Genomic DNA, 19,944 nt, shown 5'->3' on the forward strand with positions numbered 1-19,944 from the left:
AGTAGTACTGTGGGTCTCTGAAAGAAACCTTGCTTCTTGTGTTGGACACAAAGGGCTTTGGATTTCCAAAGTCCCACATGCTTGTTCTCACCCAGGGTGGCATCCTCCTACCCTCCCCTACCCCAGGGACATTTGGCAATCTGTGGAGTCATTTTTGTTATATAAACAGAAGGGGACCACTACAGATGTGATGGGCAGAGGTCAAACATCCATGGTGCACAGGAAGGGCTACGCCACAGAGAATTATCTATCCCCAAATGTCCGTAGTGCCCGGCTTGGGAAGCTCTGGTAGAGAATAGTGAATGGTGTTGGTTCATGAGTGTTCTGAGCTGCCACAGTACCGTGGAAACTGGATTCTCCCCTAACCCTACACATCCAGGCTGAAAAGCATCAGGAATTCCACACTGAGCAGGAGCATTGGTAGTTCAGGAGATTCTCTTGGTTCTGTTAGATTGAGAGCATTTCTGACGTTCCATGCATCCCACATTCCTGGCTTCTCCCAAGGAAGATGCTATGCAAATACAAGTGCAAAGAGGATCTTCCAGGCAGACAACAAAATCATAATGTTGCTATATTAATGACCACACTGGAGTTGTATGGGGCTGGCACTTCGTCAATAATCCTATTTCTGCCCCCTCCTCCTTTTATAAGCTTGGACAATAAAGTTGTCCTTCCTAGTTCCCTCCTGCCTCATTATAATATGAACAGATAGTCACCTAACTGATGTATTAATCCCATTCTGTTTGTAAGAACCCATAAAATCCATAGACTATAGATTTTCATGGACATGACAAAAAAACAATCACTTTGACTATCTTTTGCCTTCTCATTTGGGTATTGTTGAAACCAGCCCTGGATGTTTCTCCAAGATTCTACTGAGAAGTTGATTTTAGAAACCTGGAAAATATAGGGATTAAGTATGTTAAAACTAGGCTGTTTCTTCCTTGTCTACTGAGAGTCAACAGGCAAATTTCACTAGAGGGGATCATCATTAGCTTTGGCAAAAATAAAGAAATATACTTCTACTTATCCACCCATCTATCTATCCATCCACTCATCCATCATCCATCCATCCACTACCAATCCATCCATCCATCCATCCATCCATCATCTATCCATCCATTATCCATCATCCATCCATCCATCCATCAATCCATTCATCCATCCATCCATCATCCATCATCCATTTACCTACCCATCTATCCATCATCCATCCATCCATTCACCCATCCAACCATCTACCCATCCATCCCTCCATTCATCGTCCATCCATCCATCATTCATCTGGCTCTCAATTCTTTCATCACATATAGATAGAGACGTATCTGAATTATAATTGACCAAAGATTAGAATTATTTCTAGATATTGGACTATTGGATGGTTTTTAAACTTTTTTCCTTGAAGTTTTATCTATTGCTTAAATACAGTAAATATGTGTCATTTTCAACACTGAAATTAATTTTAAAGGAAGAGTAATATGGGATGAGCTAATAGATGCTTTTCAAGAGCCCAGGAAAACTGTCTTGATAGTTGAAAAGAGTGCTTTTTCTTTTCTACTAACTCCATTCTGCTAAGTGAAAAACAACAGTCTATTTTCAGTTTGGGATCTGGGTTGATTGATGTTACTTTTTTATTCTGAAGTACGCATGTTTAATTATAGTTTTCCACTGACCTCAGTGTCTGTTACTTACACTATACATTAGCTGAAAGTACAGGCTATTAATCATAAGGATTTGTTACAGGATTTCTGAGGGCCAGGATTTTGCTGCATAGTTGGAGACACCCAGAGAACTATCCAGCTATGAGATGGAGTGCATAGTATGAGGTGTTTCCTTGTTCTTGAATTCCGAACTTCAAGGCATCTGCGGTCTAGCTGTAAAAACAAGAAATGAAAAAAAAAATAAAAAAAGATGTACGGTTTCAGGCTTGTCAGTGACACATAAGATGCCACCCCTCACCTTTTTAACGTGCCTGCTGAACTCTTAGGTATCTTTTAAACCTCTGTTCAAATGTCAGTCCCCTGCTGGAGCCACCTCTTGACTGCCTCCTGTGAAGTCAGGTGCTCCTTCCTTTGAGATTTGTCTCCATGTTTTTTATTGCAGCAATGGAGTTGTACCTAATGGTGAGATTCGTTGTGGTGTATTCGTACATGCGTACAGTATGATGATATAATTTGGCCAATACAATTTCCCAGTATTTCCCCTTTCCCCTCCTTTCCTTTGATTGAGGTTTAAACTGTCTCATTCTTTGATTGAGAAGTTAAATGTTTCCTTTCTTTCTCTCTTAGTTCCCTTTCTGTATTCAGACCCAGGTTCCTCACTGCTGAGATCCCATCATGTCTCTCCCTCCCCCTGGAGTTTGGGCTCCCCCTGGGCCAGGGCCAGGATTACTTGGTCTGGGTGTTCTCAATTTCTCACCTGCAAATGAATTGTTCAAAGTACAAGTCAGAATGACATGGGCACAGCATGCAGTTTAAAAATATGAGAAGTTTATAAAAGGGAAAACAAGACGAGCACTTGTAAAGCTTTACATTAGTTGAAAAGTTCAAATCTACACAAACGACCCAGCCAGACAAAACTTATGTAACAATGAACAAATAAAAAAAAAAACAAGGAAAGTACTTATTGGGTCTGAGTTTCAGGGAGTCATAATAGAGAAATATTCCGATTAGAAGAAGGCTACTTGGAAAACATAGATACTAGTCATTTCATAAATAAAAGCTTCCACACATTTCTCCCACGCCGGGGAAGGGGCGACAGGCACCTGCCAATGCGGGGTTGCCTGGCAGCACAGGTGGGTGTTATTGGTTTCCTTACAGATGAGGCAGTGGAGGCTGAGGGGCGCGAGTGACCAGTCTGCAGTCACCAGCTCGGCAGTCAGAGCCCCAGGCCCTCCCAACGCCCTGGCCTTGGAGGTCAGGGTTTTTCCCACTCGACCACAGCTGTTTCATGTCCTTTTATGTCCCTGGTGTTTCCTCCATGTGGAAAGCTTTGAAAATGCTCCAGTCACATTTTGAAACTTCATGACAAAAAAATTGAATGTCATCCAAAGCATAGTTGAGGATTTAAACATCTCTGTCAATCCTGGCTGTCATCACCAGGAGATTTTTATCCCCACAATAGATCACTGTGATGTGCTGGCCTGAAGGGGCCTGGGCTGTTGTCATGACTATGGTGGGGATCTACCGAGTGGTGCACGTAAATACTAAAGAGACAGGCAGCCTCCCGCCTTTCCACCATGGCGGTCGTGATGTCAAGTGGGTGGACCGCTCCAGCGAGGCATCTTCTTCCACCATGGTGAGAATCTGTGCAATGGGAGGGAGGGAGCCCTGGGTTCTACATTCAATAGATGCTGTCTTCATTATGACACTTAAAATTCTTGATCACATAAATGCCTGGAGGGCGATAAGAAAATAAGCAGACAGTAGAGACTTAATTCAGATTGTGAAAGCCTCTTGTGCCAAGCAAAAGATAGTGGGTAAATCAAGGATATGAATTTCTGATACCAACCAGCCTGGGCAGATGGAGAAGGAGGCAGCACGTGCAGAGGTGCCAGTGTGGATAACGTTCCAGAACAGGAAGCAGGAGCTGAGTGTTGAGAGTCACGCCCCTCAGAGGCCAAGACCGAATGGACACGAGGTGTAGGCAGGAGTAGGCAAGCCACCACCCCAGGCTGCCAGGGGACTGTGGGGGTTCTTGAGATGCAGCATCTTCAGTTTTCAAGTGGAAAGTCCAGGGCACACAAGGGCAAGCTGGTCACCCTGGGTCAGAGCCAGGTTCCACAGGGACAGGCGGAATTTGGGCTGTACTTTACATGTAGTGGGAGCACAGGTTTGTACTGTGAGCAGGCAGATTCCCAAGCCCACTTGCAGGGAGATGGAAACACGGGTTCTGTGTCCTTTGGCAAGGCACCCAACTTCTCTTGACCTTACCGTCCTCCGTTGTAGCCAGAGGTGGATACACCAGATGGTTCTCAAGGTTCCTTTCAGCCCTGAGACTCGGTGACATTTCCCACTTTGTTCTGTAGACAGGAAAGAGCAGTCAGGGAGTCCCGAGCAAAGGAATAACACAACAAAAATTTTTAAGGAAGATTAATCTGGCAATAGTTTACAAAACTAGTCACAGCAAGACAGATCTCAAGGAGAGGCCTGAACTGTTCCAAATAAGCCAGTCGAGAGATGATGAGAAACCAGAGAGGTGACAGTAGAAAGGATGGCGGAGACCGGGGAGAGGCTGGAGTGCCGTTAACAAGAGATATTGCAGGACTTATGGCGGGTCCCACATGGCCTACCCTGGAGTTTCCAACGTGTGGTTTTGTTCTTAATCTTTTATTTCCAATTGCCTATGAGCTCTGGACTTCTGGAGCTCACACACTCATGGGGAAAACCAGTACTGCTCTGCACATTTTAGCTGTGCTCACTGCCATGACAGAAATGTGCCATGTGCTCTGCCAGCCAGGAACAGGGTCCCAACCCGGCCCGAAGACCAAGTGGTGGCAAATCACACAGTAAGTTAGGAGACCCGTTAGGCAGCTGTGGGAGGTGCGGGAAGCTGGACAGCACAGGGAAAGAGCACCGGGCACAGGACCCACCAGCTCTGGGTGGGGCAGACACGGTCGGCACACTCCATGGACCTAGAAAAGGCCAGAGTGGCTGAGAGCAGGACAGAGGCTCCCGAGAGTGTGGTAAGGGTTAAGCTATCAAAAGGGACTTGGCAAGGCAGAACCTACTGGGGACCTAATTCTGAAGGCAATGGGAAGTCCCTTATGAGCGAGTTAGAAATCTAACATACATTTTCAGAATCGTGAATATCTATGTCATCGGAGAAAAGAGAATTGGGGCTCAGGGGTGAGTAGGTGGGGAGGCGAATTTGGGTAGAAAGGCAGGAGAAGGGGAAAGATGGGGAGTAGACGGATGGGAAGTAGTCCCCAGGGTATTGAAGATGAAGGTCAGCGAGCTTGGCAGAGAGATCTGTGGGAAAGAGGGCACTCTGGGTTTGGGCCCTGCAGGGAAGCCGAGAGGATGAATTAGTCCTGGAGAAGGGGCCGCTGGCGAGCAGAGGAGATTGACAAGGGCAGAACTCAGAGGCCTCTCTACATGTTAGGACTGATTTGGGATGATCCAGAGATAGAAAGGCCAGGGAGCGGGGAGGACGACTCTGGAGGTTTAGGCCCATGGACGCCAAGCATGAGTCACACTATGCAGGGGTAGTGGAGGTATCAAACACTGCACAAAGGTCAAAGGAAAACAAGGCCTGACATGGGGCCAATGAGCGTGGCAACAAATAGATCATCGTTATCTCTGAAAGGGGTGAGTGACTAATGTTTGGATTACATCACCTTGGACAAAATTAATAACAAATTTCCTGATAGTCCCTTGCAGCGATGCAATGGAAATTGGCTGCTCACTCGCCCTGTCTCTTCTGAAATTTCTTAAATTCATGAACACTCTAATCTCCTCTGAGTACTGCAGCAGAAAATTGGAATGTGCCCCGTGTACAATGTGGGTGAGTTTCTGTTACCCAAGCTCTCACCTCCGCGATGCTCAGGATGTCAGCTTCTCCAATTTGCTCCATGCATGGGCAGGGTGACTGCTTCTGAAAGTGAGACGGTTGGGAAGGAGGAGGAAGACGCCAGATGTGTTGATATCTATCATAATCCAACCTCATCCTACGAAATCCATGCGTTCATGCTTATGAAGAGAGAGTTCTATAAACCAAAGGTCTAAAGCCCAAATCTAAAAACCTGTGAATGAAGAGTATTGCTATTAGGGAGATGATTTAAAATCAGAACGACAGTGTGGATTTAACCATTTCATTTCGTTTGCAACTATCCCTTTGAATCAACAGTGAGGCATTGTTTAAATAAAAATTTCAAATAACATTTGTCCATTGTAGAAAATGTACTAGTTCCAAAAACCAGACATGACAGACACCTAATAGGTATTCCGTCACTATTTCTGAAGTACAAAGAAATTAAACGTTATAAAGTAAAACTAGGCTGAAGGAAACCTAGCAAATAATTTTAGATTTGATCTTTGAGACCTGGGAAGTTGGAATAGGTTTTCGTTGTTGTTTTGTTGTTGTTGTTTGGTAGCAAGGATTGAACACAGGGGTGCTTTACCACTGAGCTGCATCCCAAAATTCTTTTATTTTCTTTTATTTTGAGACAGGGTCTCACTAAGTTGCTGAGGCTGGCCTGGAACTTATGATCCTCCTGCCTCAGCTTCCAGAGTCATAGGGGTTAAAGGTGTGTGCCACCATTCCTGGTTTGTTGTAGGCATTTTTAATTGGAGGATTAAATAGTGAGATTATTTTTAAGATCATTCTGGCTGCATCCTACTGCGTGGGCTGGAGTGGATGAGGGGGATGCAGGTACCGGCAGGAAGCTAGTGCAGTCATCAGATGGACAAAGGGAGGAGCTTGACCCAGACTGGTGGAAGCAGAGAAAGAGACAAGCAGCTAGGTTGGGACAAACTTGGGGATAAAAATCACTGGGACTTGGCTACTTGTTCAACCTGGAAGGAGATAGAAATGACTGGTGGGGAGGGGCTTGGTAAGGATGAGAATCATGAACTCCATTTAGAATCTTAGTCTTTTGAGACCATTGTGAGATGTTCCAGAGCCAGAGAGGAGGCCACTGGGGCTGATCTAGGTACCAGTGTGAGGCTTAGATGTCTCAACCGAAAGTCCTAGCAAACGGGTGCAATGAGTTCCTCTCGGTGGGCGAGCCCGTCTGGGGGAGCCAGCCCTGAGGAAGGCCAGCGTTCCAAGTTGTAAAGGGGAATGAGTGTGCCAAAGATGCAGAGGAAGCTTTCAAAGATTTAGGGAGAAAAATAAGAAAGGGCCATTTCAAGGTAGGAGGCAAGAGAGAAGCGGGGAATTCTGCCAAGAGGTCAGGAAGGTGCAAGCTGGAAAAAAAGTTCACTGAACATTAAGAAGCAGAGCTCCCGGGTGAACTCCACAAAGCCTTCTCGGTAGACCAGTGGGAGGAGAAGCCAGACTAGGTGGGTTGAAAAATCAACGGGAGACGGAGGTAGAGACAATGATGTTGACACCGTGCGTGGGTTGCCAGACAGTGGTTACCATGTGGACAGTGACAAGCTACAATGCAGGAAGTTGATCTCCAGACCAGGAGCAAAACCCTCTCAGAGCACTGTGCTGTTCCTCAAGCACCCGAGTGCTGCGGTGACAGAACAAGCAGGTGCCTTAGGCATCCCAAAAGGAGAAAGCAGGGGTGCAAAGGCTCAAGTCTTCAGAAGCCCAAGTCCCAAAACTTTGCTTTGTGTCGGGGACTATTAGCATTTGGTACTGTTAGTATGCTTAATGCCTGACCAAGGGGGTGTCGACGGGCCCCATACAAATAGTAAAGCCATGATCATTATATAAATAAAAAAAAAAACCCACGAATTGTATGTGGACCCTGTGCCCTGTGTCACCTCGCCTGTGTCACCAGCCTCTTTTTCCGAGGGCCTCAGAGGCTGGCACCTAAGTCCCAGTGCACACAGGTATAAGTCAAACCACGATTCCCATTGGTCTGGTGCCAAATCCCCATGAGGTTATGGGGTCTCTTCTAGTTGCTGCCCCGGAAGAACTTGTTGCCTGGCTAACTGTAATCTGACTTCCTAAACTTGTTTCATTTACCTAATTTGATAAGAAACATTGAGACTTGGAAAGCAATTACAGAGAATGATCTGAATCTTAAATGAGTTAATACATCCAGAGCCCTCATGCTATGGGACACAGGGAGAGTCCTATGTGCGTGTCATCTTGTAGCACTTATTATAAGGCTCTGGAAAGAAATTGGTCTGCCCTTCTCCTGTGCTGATCTAGCACTGTGCAGAGTGAAACCGGTTTTCCCCCATGAGCAGCTAAATCCTGCTTCTTACAGGATAGTTTTCAACTTAAGGAAAAGGATGGTGTTTCCTGCCTTTGTTTTTAATCTCTTTATAGGAAATGATATTGTTGTAGGCAAGGACAGAGGCATTGTGTGCAAACATCCAACAAATATACAATTTGTCAGTTAGCCTTGCAGGGAAGCACAAGAGGCCTCTCATGTTTGATGATCCAGAGCAGCAAAGGGATAAACGCCCTAAGTCCACCCCCATGTATCTGGGCTTACTTGGGGGTTACCACAGGAATCAAGGAACAATGATGCTTCTTGGGAACTTACTATGTATTTACCAGCATGAGCTTATCAAGGCTTCATAACATAGACTGTTCTGCTATGATGCTTCTTTTGAAAATATGAATTTTTCCAACATGATTGATACATTTTTCCATAAACGTGGATTTTTGCATTTGGTGTGTGTGACTTGGACTGTGGGAAACACTCTGTGATCTCAGAAAACGGCACCCAGATGAACCAAACCACATAGATTCACAAAAGCAAGAGCGCTCACACCTCAAATGTCCACCGCCTACCTCAGTTTACCAGGTGTGCTGCAAGCCACACCCATCCATACCCGGTGTTACAACTTCCTGTTGGATTTCAGATGCCCCCTCCCACCATTTCATAGCAGCTCACAGATTGCAGTCCTTCCAACTCCATTTCTATGGGTTGTTTTCAAGGCCAAGTGCCATATTCATTGAACATGTGTGAAACGGTGTTACCACTTTTGTTGAAATCCCCGTGTTTTTTATTATATGCTATTGACATGAGCATTGTGTCCCAATTCCATTTGTTTGCACAAATTGTATGGTTTTTCACTGGGCCATTTGGAAAACTGTGGTCCATAGTAGAAATACCTGTGTGCTTAATAGAACAGACTATAAATAAGTCCAGAGCAGATATTATCATTCTTACTCCTTGTTCAGAAAATAAGCTCTGAGAAGATGAGTAACTTACCCAGGGTCACCTATCACTGACTCCAAGCTTGTCCAAGCCCATCAACCCCCTGTCTTAATACCCCTAAATAGCTTCAAAGCACATTGAACCGGACCAACCTCATTGCCAGCCAACTTCAACAGGATACAAATAACAATTTTCCAGGAAAAAAAAGAATTTTTAAAAACTTTCATTCAAAATGACCCTCACAAGTACCTGAATGGCCTGTGTGTTTTTAAAATCACGTAGGCATTCCCCTTTGTACATGCTAAATAAGCCCCACTCAGCTCACACGTTAATAAATTTTTCTCATTTGTGAGAGTTGCTGAATAGAGTCAGAGAATTGTCTCGCTCAGTAGGTGGTGGAGCAATAATACAGAAGCCTCCTGATTAAGTAGACTTAGAGCCTCTCATGGTTCTCACCGAGTGGGAGGCACCATTAGTAGTAAAAGTAATTACCTGTGTAGGCCACGCTGATTGCATCAAGTACCTACCACACGCCACCAAGATAGTCGTCTCCATTTCAGAGCATCTTAAGAGATCTTCATTTGGCGTGAATAAAAATCTTACATTTTAAGCCAAAGTGCATTATTTTTGGAAAACATTGTGTTAGCTGGGTGAACCAATTTTGAAACCTCTCGAAAGACAGACGGGGCCCTGGTTATTCGCTTGTAAATGGCAGCTGCGAGGCCTGCTGAAAAAGTTGGAAATGATAAGTTATCTAAATGTTAAAGAATCTATTTGGTAAGAGTTGATTTTACATGGGGGTGAAAAACCTGTGCTTTCATCTATGAAATCACCAAGTCCATTATGTGAAACTGCAGAGTACTTAAAGCAGTAATTCCTAAGAAATTGTCCGTGCCAGATCTTGTTAAATGTTGTATTGGATAGTTTCACTAAACTTCAAATTCTTCTCGGACAGGGATATCAGAAACGGTGTGCTCGGTGAGACGGAGGCCCGAGATTTGACACTTCGTGGTACTGACTCAGAAAAAAAATTCTGTGTAGGGGTTTTGGAAGCTGGAGATCTCTTCCAAGCTTTTCAGGGGCAAAATGCCCACAGCCAGCTCCCCACCTTCTCGGGATGAAATAGGCAGGTGTGCGGCCGGGCCACTCAAGCCCAGTTCCCGTGCAGGTCCACAGCTGAGGTCCCCACGCGTCTGCATTCATAGCAGCAGCCCAGCGACTAACAGGACCCCATGCTGTGCCGTTGGTCAGTTGCTCAGTTTTTCCTTCAATATATTTATCAGCATTGCTTTACTTGAGTAGCCCCCAAAGGTCGCTTTCCCTGGGTAAGCAAGTCAGACACTCTTCGTAAAATCGGCACTTGTTATTCAGGCCTGTGAATCGTTTCCAAAGTAATAGGCCAGCAAAAAAATAAAAATAAAAACATGTTGAAGGTTCACCTTTGTGTTAATGTGGCCCCTAAGACGGAGGCTAGAAGTCCTTCACCCACCAAGGGCTCTTCCTTTTCACAGATGCCCCTAGGGGAAAGCTAAAGGGTGCCAGGTCGTCTGATGAAAAGAACAAACAGGGTTCAATGTCAGACAGATGGGTTCAAATCCTAGTCCTCGGCCGGTTCAAATCCTGTCCCTGCTTCTTCAGGCTCAGACCCTATTGTCATTTCTACAAAGCTGCAAGAGAGCCGATTACTTAAATTATCAGTTTCCTTGTTTGTAAACTGGGAGCAGGAGTGATGCTTTCTTCGTAGTACTGTTATGAAATCTAAATCAAATGAGGTAATATGGGCATTTCTTTTATTTACTGGAAGGAATCCTGAAAACCTCCAGTTTACAGAGGTTACCTTGAAGATGAGGGAAAGGGGGCAGCACTTTGAAATCTATAGTTACACAGTTTTTCTTCCCATTTGATTTTTTCCCATTTTTTTTTTCTTTTTTCTTTTGCAGTGCCGGGGTGCTTACCACGAGCTGCACCTCTAGCTCTTTTTATTTTTTTATTTTTGAGACACAGTCTCACTAAGTTGCCCAGGCTGGCCTTAAACTATAGTCCTCCTGACTCAGCCTCCTGAGATGCTGGGATTACAGGGATGCACCGCTGTGACTGGCCCCCATCTGAATTTTTAACTTCAAGTATTTATTGCTTAAAAAAAAAATCCTTTTCTTTTAATGTCATTTATCTTGGGTAAAATTCATATGTCTCCTTTATTGTTATTTTGTTCTTTAGATTTCTCTGATTTAAAAAAAAAATACTGAAATATTATCAAAATTAAATAAGACCCTATAACCAAAGTGTTTTTCATAAAGCCTGCTGCAGAATAAACATTAATCAAATTCTCCCTGAGCAATTGTACCACCTCCTGAACTTCAAATATGGCAAGGGGCGGCACAGAAGCAGGGACTCAGGATGGGCAGTGTGGTCATTCTGGCTGATCTGAGGCCCCAGAATCCAGTACGAGGGTTTATGTATTGATTAAATTGCTTTATAATGAATTGAGAAGAACCCTCGGAATTACATTTGTGCCGGGAATTATATTGTATTTAAAGAGCGTTTGAAGCAGTTTAGAGGTTCAAGTGCACTCTTTGTTTTCCACTAAGATTTTTTCACTCTTTTGGTATAAGTCATGTTGAGAGTCCACCCAAGAACATGTCAGTAGCCCGAACTGAGTGATGCTGTTGTCCACACAGAGGACGAATGACCAATCTGTCAACTCAGCCTCCTGCCTGGTTAGTGAGGAACCTGGGATTATAGGTAGGAATTTTTCAGCCCGATGGACTCTTCATTTCATGTTGCATTTTTCAGTTCACAGATTCCTCCCTTTGTTCTCACTCATTCACTCCTTCCTGTGACCGCCTGCCTTCCCTCATCCCATTCTCTATTTGAAAGCCAGAATTCAAGCTCAGTACATGCTTTTCTTGACCAAGACCAAAAGCAAGACTTGAGCTGACATTTTGCTTCTGCTAATGCAGTTTATTTCCAATATACATTGCTGCTTTTCCCCCTGCAACAGACACTGAGGAGTGTCCTTTACTAGATTTTGAGACTGTGCACAGCCTGTATCCCCACTGAGCTTCCCACTTCTCTCCAAAATGGGGTGGCACTTGGCGTAACATATACCCAAAGAACGTAGCCCTGTGCTGGCTCGTAGTGGGTTGAGGAGGAGCCCCCACTATTCCACGCTATTCCACGCTATTCCACGCTATTCCACCGTTAGCGGTATCGTCTGTGTGTCATAGAGAACCTGACGCATGACTCCAGCTATACCTGAAGCTCGAGGATCCACCCAGAGTGCCTGCACGGTGGCAGTGGCTTCTGGGTAAGATGAAACCTGGGCATGGAGCGCCATCCTTTATAGAGCGCGTGCTTACCTGTAGACCCCGCGTGGAGTATTGGATAGATATGGTACAGTACGTATTACCTTACTAATCCCCTTTCACAGATAGAGAAATGAAGGCCCCGAAAGAGGCAAGGTCTGCCCCTGCCCAGGGCAAATAGCAAAGTTCATATTCAAACCCAGGTGGTCCAGAGCCCATGGTCCTAATCACGTGCCCACAGTGATCCAGAGGCAGGGACATACGCAGCTCCAAAGCCATGCACATTCCTGAGTTGAGGCCCCTTAGAGTCTGCTGGATGTCCCCAGTACTCCCCACATGGGGCTGAGCCGCTGGTGGGAATGGAGACACCGAGCCGCAGGCCTGGCCGACCTTTCTGAGGGCTCGAGGGCTCTCCTCTCCAGCCACACCAATGCCTACCTGACCACCTCCAGAGCCAGGTCGCTGTGCAGGTGCCAGGCCCGGCTCTTCTGGCCCTGATGCTGTCCTGCACCCGTCTCATGCTCAGAGGCCGTATCTTCTAGTCTGGGCATCTTTGCAGGGTGGGCAGTGCTGACCATCCACCGCTTGTCTCAGAACGTGCCTCTTCTAGGAGAAATAAGTGACAGCAGCCAAATTGTGACAGAAGGAACGTCTGTGGGGAGCTGCGTAGACTGACAGGTGACTAAAGGGAGGACCGCATCAGGGAGGGGAGAACTGGGCAACCCAGGTGCCTGGCCTCTGGCTTCCCGTCTCTCAGGAGCTCCTTCTCTCCCTTCAGACTTGTGGGCCACTCCTCACCCAGGCTTGGTCTCTCTGGGAGGTCTCCCTTCTGTCCCACTGTCTGTGGTTAAGGTGAAGTGGACCGGGCCTGAGGAGGGGGTGCTTCCTAGGGGAAGGAAGGTGTGGCCTGAATACCTTGTCCCCAAGCACGCCCCCTCACTCAGGATCTTTGGAAATGCATGTTGGAAGGCCTCGCTTTGCAAGCACTGGTTAACTGAAACGCCCAGCTCTGGAAGACACATCCTGCCTTTGCACCTGCCGTGATTGCTGAGCGGCCATAAGGCATAGGGAGCGTGTCTTTTTTCTGGAGTTATTTTATATCAGTCCTTCTTCTAGGAGCTGGGCATATAGCAATAAACCAAAAAAAAAAAAAAACAAATAAATGCTCCTGCCTAAGAATATTCACATCAGGTCAGGGAGACGCGTAGAGTGTGCTATGCGGGAAGAGCTGAGGAGAAACTAGAACAAGGAGATGGTAGAGGAAGAGCCAGCGGTCAGGATGGAGGGTTAAATATTAGACGAAATGGACAGGGAAGGCTCTGCTGAGAAACGGGCCTAGGAATAGACACAAAGGAAGCAAAAGCAAGCCTTGCAGCAGTCTGGAGGAAGAGGAATCACCATTCCAGATCCTTCCCTTTACTGAGAAACATTCTTGAATGAATGGAGAGAAAAACTGAGGTTCCTGTCCAGGGTCAGTCGCTTCTCCAAGCAAAAAAGTGGGACCCTGAGAGAGATTTCAAGGAGAATCTTCAACTCCAGAGGCCAAACCCATGCATGTTCCCATTAGTGTAAAGTCCCACAGCTACGTGCAAATTCCACATCTTGGATGCTTGGCGTGAAACTGAAATCCTGAAGCTCTCCTTCCAACAATACTCTGGCTGGAATGCAGGCTTCTTGAAGCCAGGCCTCAATCGTTGGCTACTGACACACTCTGGAGAGACTGTGGATCAAAACTGTGACCGCCTCTTGGGTGCCTTCCCCTCTTCTGCATGGACAGCCTGGTCCACAGTTGGGCTTCTGACTTGCATCTCTGAGAAGAAGGGTCAGGGAGAAGACGGGCCAGGACCGAGGGCTCTCAGTACAGCTCAAGGAAGGGACCTTGCCTTTTTGGTTTCTGATGTGTATTGTAGTGGCTTCTTCTGGCTATTTGGAGAATGGTAGGTCTGTTGACCTAGTGATTGGCAGGGGCTGACATGATGGCAGGGTGGGCCCTGTACCTCCTCCGTCCCTTCTGGCTCGGTCTGTTCTGGAGATGGGCACGTCCCCTGGCGCTTGGCTGGGACTTTGCACCTGCTGCTTCTGTAGCAGGCCGTCTTGGTGCTTTCCAGAACAGTGCTTCAGGAGGAGGAGCAACATCCTTCCCTCCTCCAAGCCTTCCTCAAGCTCCTCCCTCTGTTGGGCCGTGTCTTATAATTCACTCCGAGTTCCTCCCCTTCTTGGAAGTTGTCTATGACCCTGTCTCGTCTAGCAGAAGCAGCTCCCTCTGTTGCGCTCTCTTGTCCTGGGCCTCGTTCTGCAGCGCCCACTGATACACTGCCTCTGTTTTCCCGTCTGCTTCCTACTGGACAGTGCCGTCCTTGAGGGCAGACACGGGGCCTTGACTGATTGATCTAATGAGTCATTACTTGGAACTTGCTGTGTGCCGGGCACTGGAACAGACTCCGGAATCTAAGTGAACAGGACGTGCCTGGTTCTGCCCTCATGGAGTTGGAGTCCACTGAGGTTAGACCGACAGTACACGAATGACCACAGCAGGAAATCACAATGACTGATTTTATTTTATTTTATTTTTTTGAGTGCTATGAGAGGAAAATTTAAGGCCATAGAAGGGTCCCATTTCTGTCCTTCATGTTCTAGCAAAGACTTGGCATGAAATGAATGTTTGATTTGCATTTAAAGGCCACCATCAACCTCCACCTTCTATCCTACTGGTGTTCACTCTCCACCATTTCTAAGGCTAAGTTGTAAGCTCCTTTGTTCCACAGAATGGACCACTTTGTCCCCAAAGTACAAATGAATAACAAAATTTTTAAAATTTTAAAGTTTCCTTTCTAAATGGAGATATTTATGCCTTTCAAACACCTTAAAAAAAAAAAAAAAGACCCTTTTCCTGTATGAGTTCCTCTGTGGCCTGAGGTATGGCGTTTTTTCCAAGGTCTGCTCTTGCCCAGCAAACAACCTACTTTCTGTAATTAATTGAAGGTCCTGTCAGAGAAACAGAGTGGGAACTCCGAGGCCTGTGGATCCCGCCTGGCCACCACACAGCAGCTCAGAGAGTCCAATGCCACTCCCCCCCGAGAACTCGTTTCTCAGGTTCCAGCTCTGAGAAACGCTGCCATTCAGCGTCCAAGGTCACTGGGAGCCCCGAGTTGCAAGGGCAGCCTTCAGGCTACTCTCCATTCCTGGCCTGGCACTCGAGAGGCCTGCTAAGGTGGCACTTCTAAGCCCCAGCTCCCCGCTGCCAGTGAGGACAGCAGGACACTTGGTGGCTCCACTCAACCTCCTCCTCCTTGCCCCTGGCACTCTGCAGTGCACTTGATGACCCAGTGACACCTCTTTAAATCTCCCCATTATGTTCCACATGCCAGCAGAGAGTCCAGGCCTACGGGATGGTGTCCAATGGGCCAAGGTGTCTAAAGTAAATGTTAGCTCATAAAACAGACGGGCACACCTCTGGGTCCCAAGCAGAGCCCACGTGGGGGAGAACTATGAAGTGACTTGTTTAAGCCTGTAGTGACAGGCACAGGGATGGGGTTTTCTAAACAAGGTTTTTTCAACCTCCAGGCAAACACATATGTCAGAAGGGAATACATGCTCTGCTTCGTGGTGGAGAGGGATGCATCTGGGGTTTTCTAAGGCATGGAATACCAGTGTTCACAAATCCACTGATTTACTCAGCAAAACTTGATCCTATATCTGTGAGGTGCCAAGCACTATGCTCTTCGCTACAGATGGACTGAAGATATTTTCCCTCGAGGAATCCACAGCATAGTTGGAGAGATGACATTAACCATTTAAGCAAATAAATAAGACTTTCCAACAATTATAAGAGGTAGGAAGATTTTTTTTAAAAAGTCAGATCATAGGCTACAGGGCCAAATGAGAACTCTCAGATAAGGGGACGCTTTAGAGGAGTCCCCAAGGGTGAGGATAAGGTGTCCATGTGGAGGGCACAGAGAGGACCCTGCTGTCAATGTGTGTGCAGACCTGTGGAGGAATCCTGGGGGGCTCCCCACCATCCAAGAGGGCCCCACTGCCTAGGACTGGTGAGCAGGTGACAGCAGGAGATGAGCCACCAGAGTCAGACACCAGGGGTTTGCAGACTAGGCTACATGGTAAGGACTTCCTTCCAAGTGAACTCTTCTAAGCAGTAGAATTTGGACATTGACTTTGACCTGGGTTGGGGTGGAGGACATCTCTGCTAGATGAGGTGCACCTGCTCCCACCTTCCAGCATGACTGACAGCTTCTGGGGGCTCAAGCCCAGAAGCACAACTACGTTTGGGGGTGGCTACCTCAGCATCCTAAGCTAACTTGCAGCAGTTTTTCCGCTTGGATTTGAAAGATAAATCAAGGCTTTGGGAAGCCTCTGGCGAGAAGCGGCCGTGGTGTGTGCTCTCTGCTCGCCTCCCAGGCTGCTCGGACTCGCTCTGGTTTTCTGCCAGCTCTTGTTTGCTGGTTTGTTTTAAACGTGTCATGTTTTCATATCACAAAACACACATACACTCTTGATGCCATTTAATATTTAATTCAAATAATAGAATACTTACCGTATCCAATGTTTACATGTATTTATATTCCCTTAGGAGAGTGCTCTGGAAGGTAGCAGAATCTCTGATAATATGCAGTGGCATTTTACAGGGTACACAGATAAACTTCTTAACAATTTAATTGTAATGCATTTATCTTAATGTGGAATACTTATATAAAATGAGGGCCACATCAAACCAGCAATTCTGTCTCTATTATGGCTAGATTTCCACTGTCAGTTGTAATATAAAATTTACTGTTCAAATACATTTATTTAAGAAGTGAGTTTCTTTAAAGAAGGGATAACAGCACAGGAGACACCTCTCCGTTGGCTGTATGGATGAGGGAAATGCAGACATGCTGAGGTTTCCAAGGCATGGTCCCCTGAAAGGAATTGTCACCCTGAGCTGGTTCTCATAAGTTCCTATTCCCCTCCCGGCTTTGTGTCTATGGGTTGCCTGTCAATCTGATAGCAAAGCAGCAGACTCAAGGTGCTTTGCTCAAAATGTGGTTTAAGTCATTTTTAATTTGCCTGCTACTTAAATCATTTATATTCTGATTTTTCTCATTAAATTTTGCAATATATTTTAGATGCAAAGCAATCACTTTCATGTGAAGATCCATCCATTCCTTTAACTTGGATTTTTGATGAAGCCAAGCTATCACAATTTCCTTTCTGGGAGGAAAGGAAGCACCGTTGATGTAGAGACATTTCCAACTAAGTGGAAGGAGGTTTTCACGGCAGTGCCGCTTAGACATTCAGAGAGTGTGCTAAAAACTGGCACCGGTGTTGGTCACCAAGGGAGGGCCTCTTGACGTCAATTTTAATTCTACACAGAGGGACCTTAGTTACATCGGAAGCCAACCTAGTTACCATTCCATCTTGTCACATCCATTTCTGATGTGTAAACTGAGTCAAGTAAATGTCAGTTGAAGTTTCAGCCACAATTCAAAGCCAGAATTCGCTCTCTGTCTTAGCCCGGGCTACCGGATGGCATTTCGTCAATCAACCTGAGCCTTCTCATGTTAGCTGTTGACTCTGATCTGTTTGACAAAGTGTGTGGGTTGCTAGTCTGTTTCTCCCCCTAGAGACAGCCTAACAAACAAGGCATTACCTGGGGATAAATGTTAGCCATGGGGAAAAGGAAACAATGTTCCCTCACATGACGCCTGCTATCACATGCTATATCATTAGTTCCTTCTGAAACCCTCCCTGGAAACATTGCTCTCTCAGTCATAATTTGTGCATTGCTGTGTCTTTTAAAAAATTATTTTGAAGTCCCAAGTTAAGATAAAATACTGCACAAGAACACGATGGGAAAGGATCCGGGAAGCTAGAGTCACACGGCACTCTAGGATGGTGACGCTGGTGGGGAAGCATCTCAGTCATATCATGTTAATTTTGGATATTCTCCTGGCAAGAAAGAGCCTCCTATCATTATAGAATAGACCAGCGACGGGCAAATGCTTTTTGCAAAGGATGGGGAAGTATATTTCCTGCTTTGTAGATGATACAGTCTTTGTAGTAACTACTCAGCTGGAAAGCAGCTATAGACAGTTTTCCAATAAAACTTTATTTAAAATTAAAAACTGGTGGGGCAGATTTAGCCCTGGGCCATAGGATTACCAACTCTCAGTACATGCAAGTTTGACCCGTGGAATCATAAAGTTCTGAGCCATGTCCTTTAACACTTGTCTGCTGTGGGAAACCATCATCTGAATGCATCTCTCAGCTCGTTAGCTTCTGCTTTTGTAAAATGGGAGGAATTGCATGCTTCCTCCAATGGGTTTTAGGGAGAACCTAACAAGTGGTACTCAAAGGTGCCGCAATCTGACCCAATATAGCTTTGCTGGTGTGAGGTTGGGAGCCCTGCCCTGTTATTCCCCTTCAGTCCATCACCCGTGGAGAAGAGTAACCTTAACATTGACCTACATGTCTCCTCTGATTGAAGCCGGTTTGTGGTCCCCAGACCTGCCCCATAGCCTGGTCTAGCCCATGCTCGCTTTTCCAACATGGCGTCACACTGTCTCCCGCCCTCCTGGAGGGCCCCAGCCACACTGAAGCCACACTGAAGCTTCACAGGGGCTCTTCATCCCTCAGGACATGTATTCCCCTGTCTCTTCTTTCTTTTCCCAAATCCTACTCCCTCAGGTTTTCTGATGCCTGTTTTTTTTTTTTTTTTCTCATCCTTTAGGTATTTTCTTATAAACTATTTCCTCAGAGAAGCCTCATTCTCCCACAGTAACTATTTCCTCATAAGTCATACAAAAATTCATCAGAGACCATGCCTGTCTCTGCCTGTCTCATTCACAATGGAAATCCCAGTGCTCTGTGCAGTGTCCCGGAGCATAATAAATGCTCAGTAAACAGGCTGATCCCAGAGTAAATGACTCTGTGACTCATTATTACAATGATGATCACCCTGAATAACACCTAAAGCCCAGGACCCAAGGTGGGCCTCACCACCCTCCGGCAGTCTTCGTATTTCTTCCTGATTTTAAATGTATTCATGTACCACTTGTTCTACTTTTATCTCATTAAAAATGACTCCCTTTCTTTTTTACTTTGTTTCCTCTTGATCCATAAACTGACAAACTATAGCCCTTGGGTCAATTTTGTTAATAAAGTTTTATTGGAACATAGCCACACCCACTCACTCCTGTGTTGTCTGTGGATGCTGTCACCCCATGACAAGGTCTGAAAAGTTGAGTACAGATTATCTGGGCTGCAAGTCTGGAAATATTTAGCACCTGGGCATTTACTGAAAACATTTGCTGACCCCTGTACTAAGCAATAAAGCCATTAGATCCCACGCTTAATATGCTACTTAGGTTTTATTTCCATTCTCATTAAGAACAATCTTGTAAATATTATAATTTTTAAAGATATTTGCTTAAGGACCTATAAAACACACCTGGCCTGCCTTCTCTGGTATGCGTCAATCATTGTTACCATAGTCCCTGAACAGTGTTGGCGAGAGGCTGAAAGTCCAATACGTGGGTCTCTGGTTTGGTGCACATTAGAGCATTTTCCTCTGGAGATCCGTAGGAGATTTCTGTTCTCGATGTCGTTCCCAAGTTTACCCAAGTGCTGTGCATCTGCCTGGCAGAGTTCTTCAAACCTTCACACAGGTCTGCTGAGAGTCTAATGTGAACTTCTGCATCAGCATGTCATTATAACAGGTGTCAAAAATGCCGCTGTTCCCCCAGAACACCCAGACTCTTGACAAGACATGAAACCTGCAGCTCAGTGTTTGTACCTGAGCTTCCAGGAATCAGGGCTGCCGGTTCTTCCTTGTGTTATGAATAGTCGGTAGCT

Source organism: Marmota marmota, unplaced genomic scaffold (genome assembly GCF_001458135.2).
Source record: "Marmota marmota marmota unplaced genomic scaffold, marMar, whole genome shotgun sequence".
Classification (NCBI taxonomy): Eukaryota; Metazoa; Chordata; class Mammalia; order Rodentia; family Sciuridae; genus Marmota; species Marmota marmota.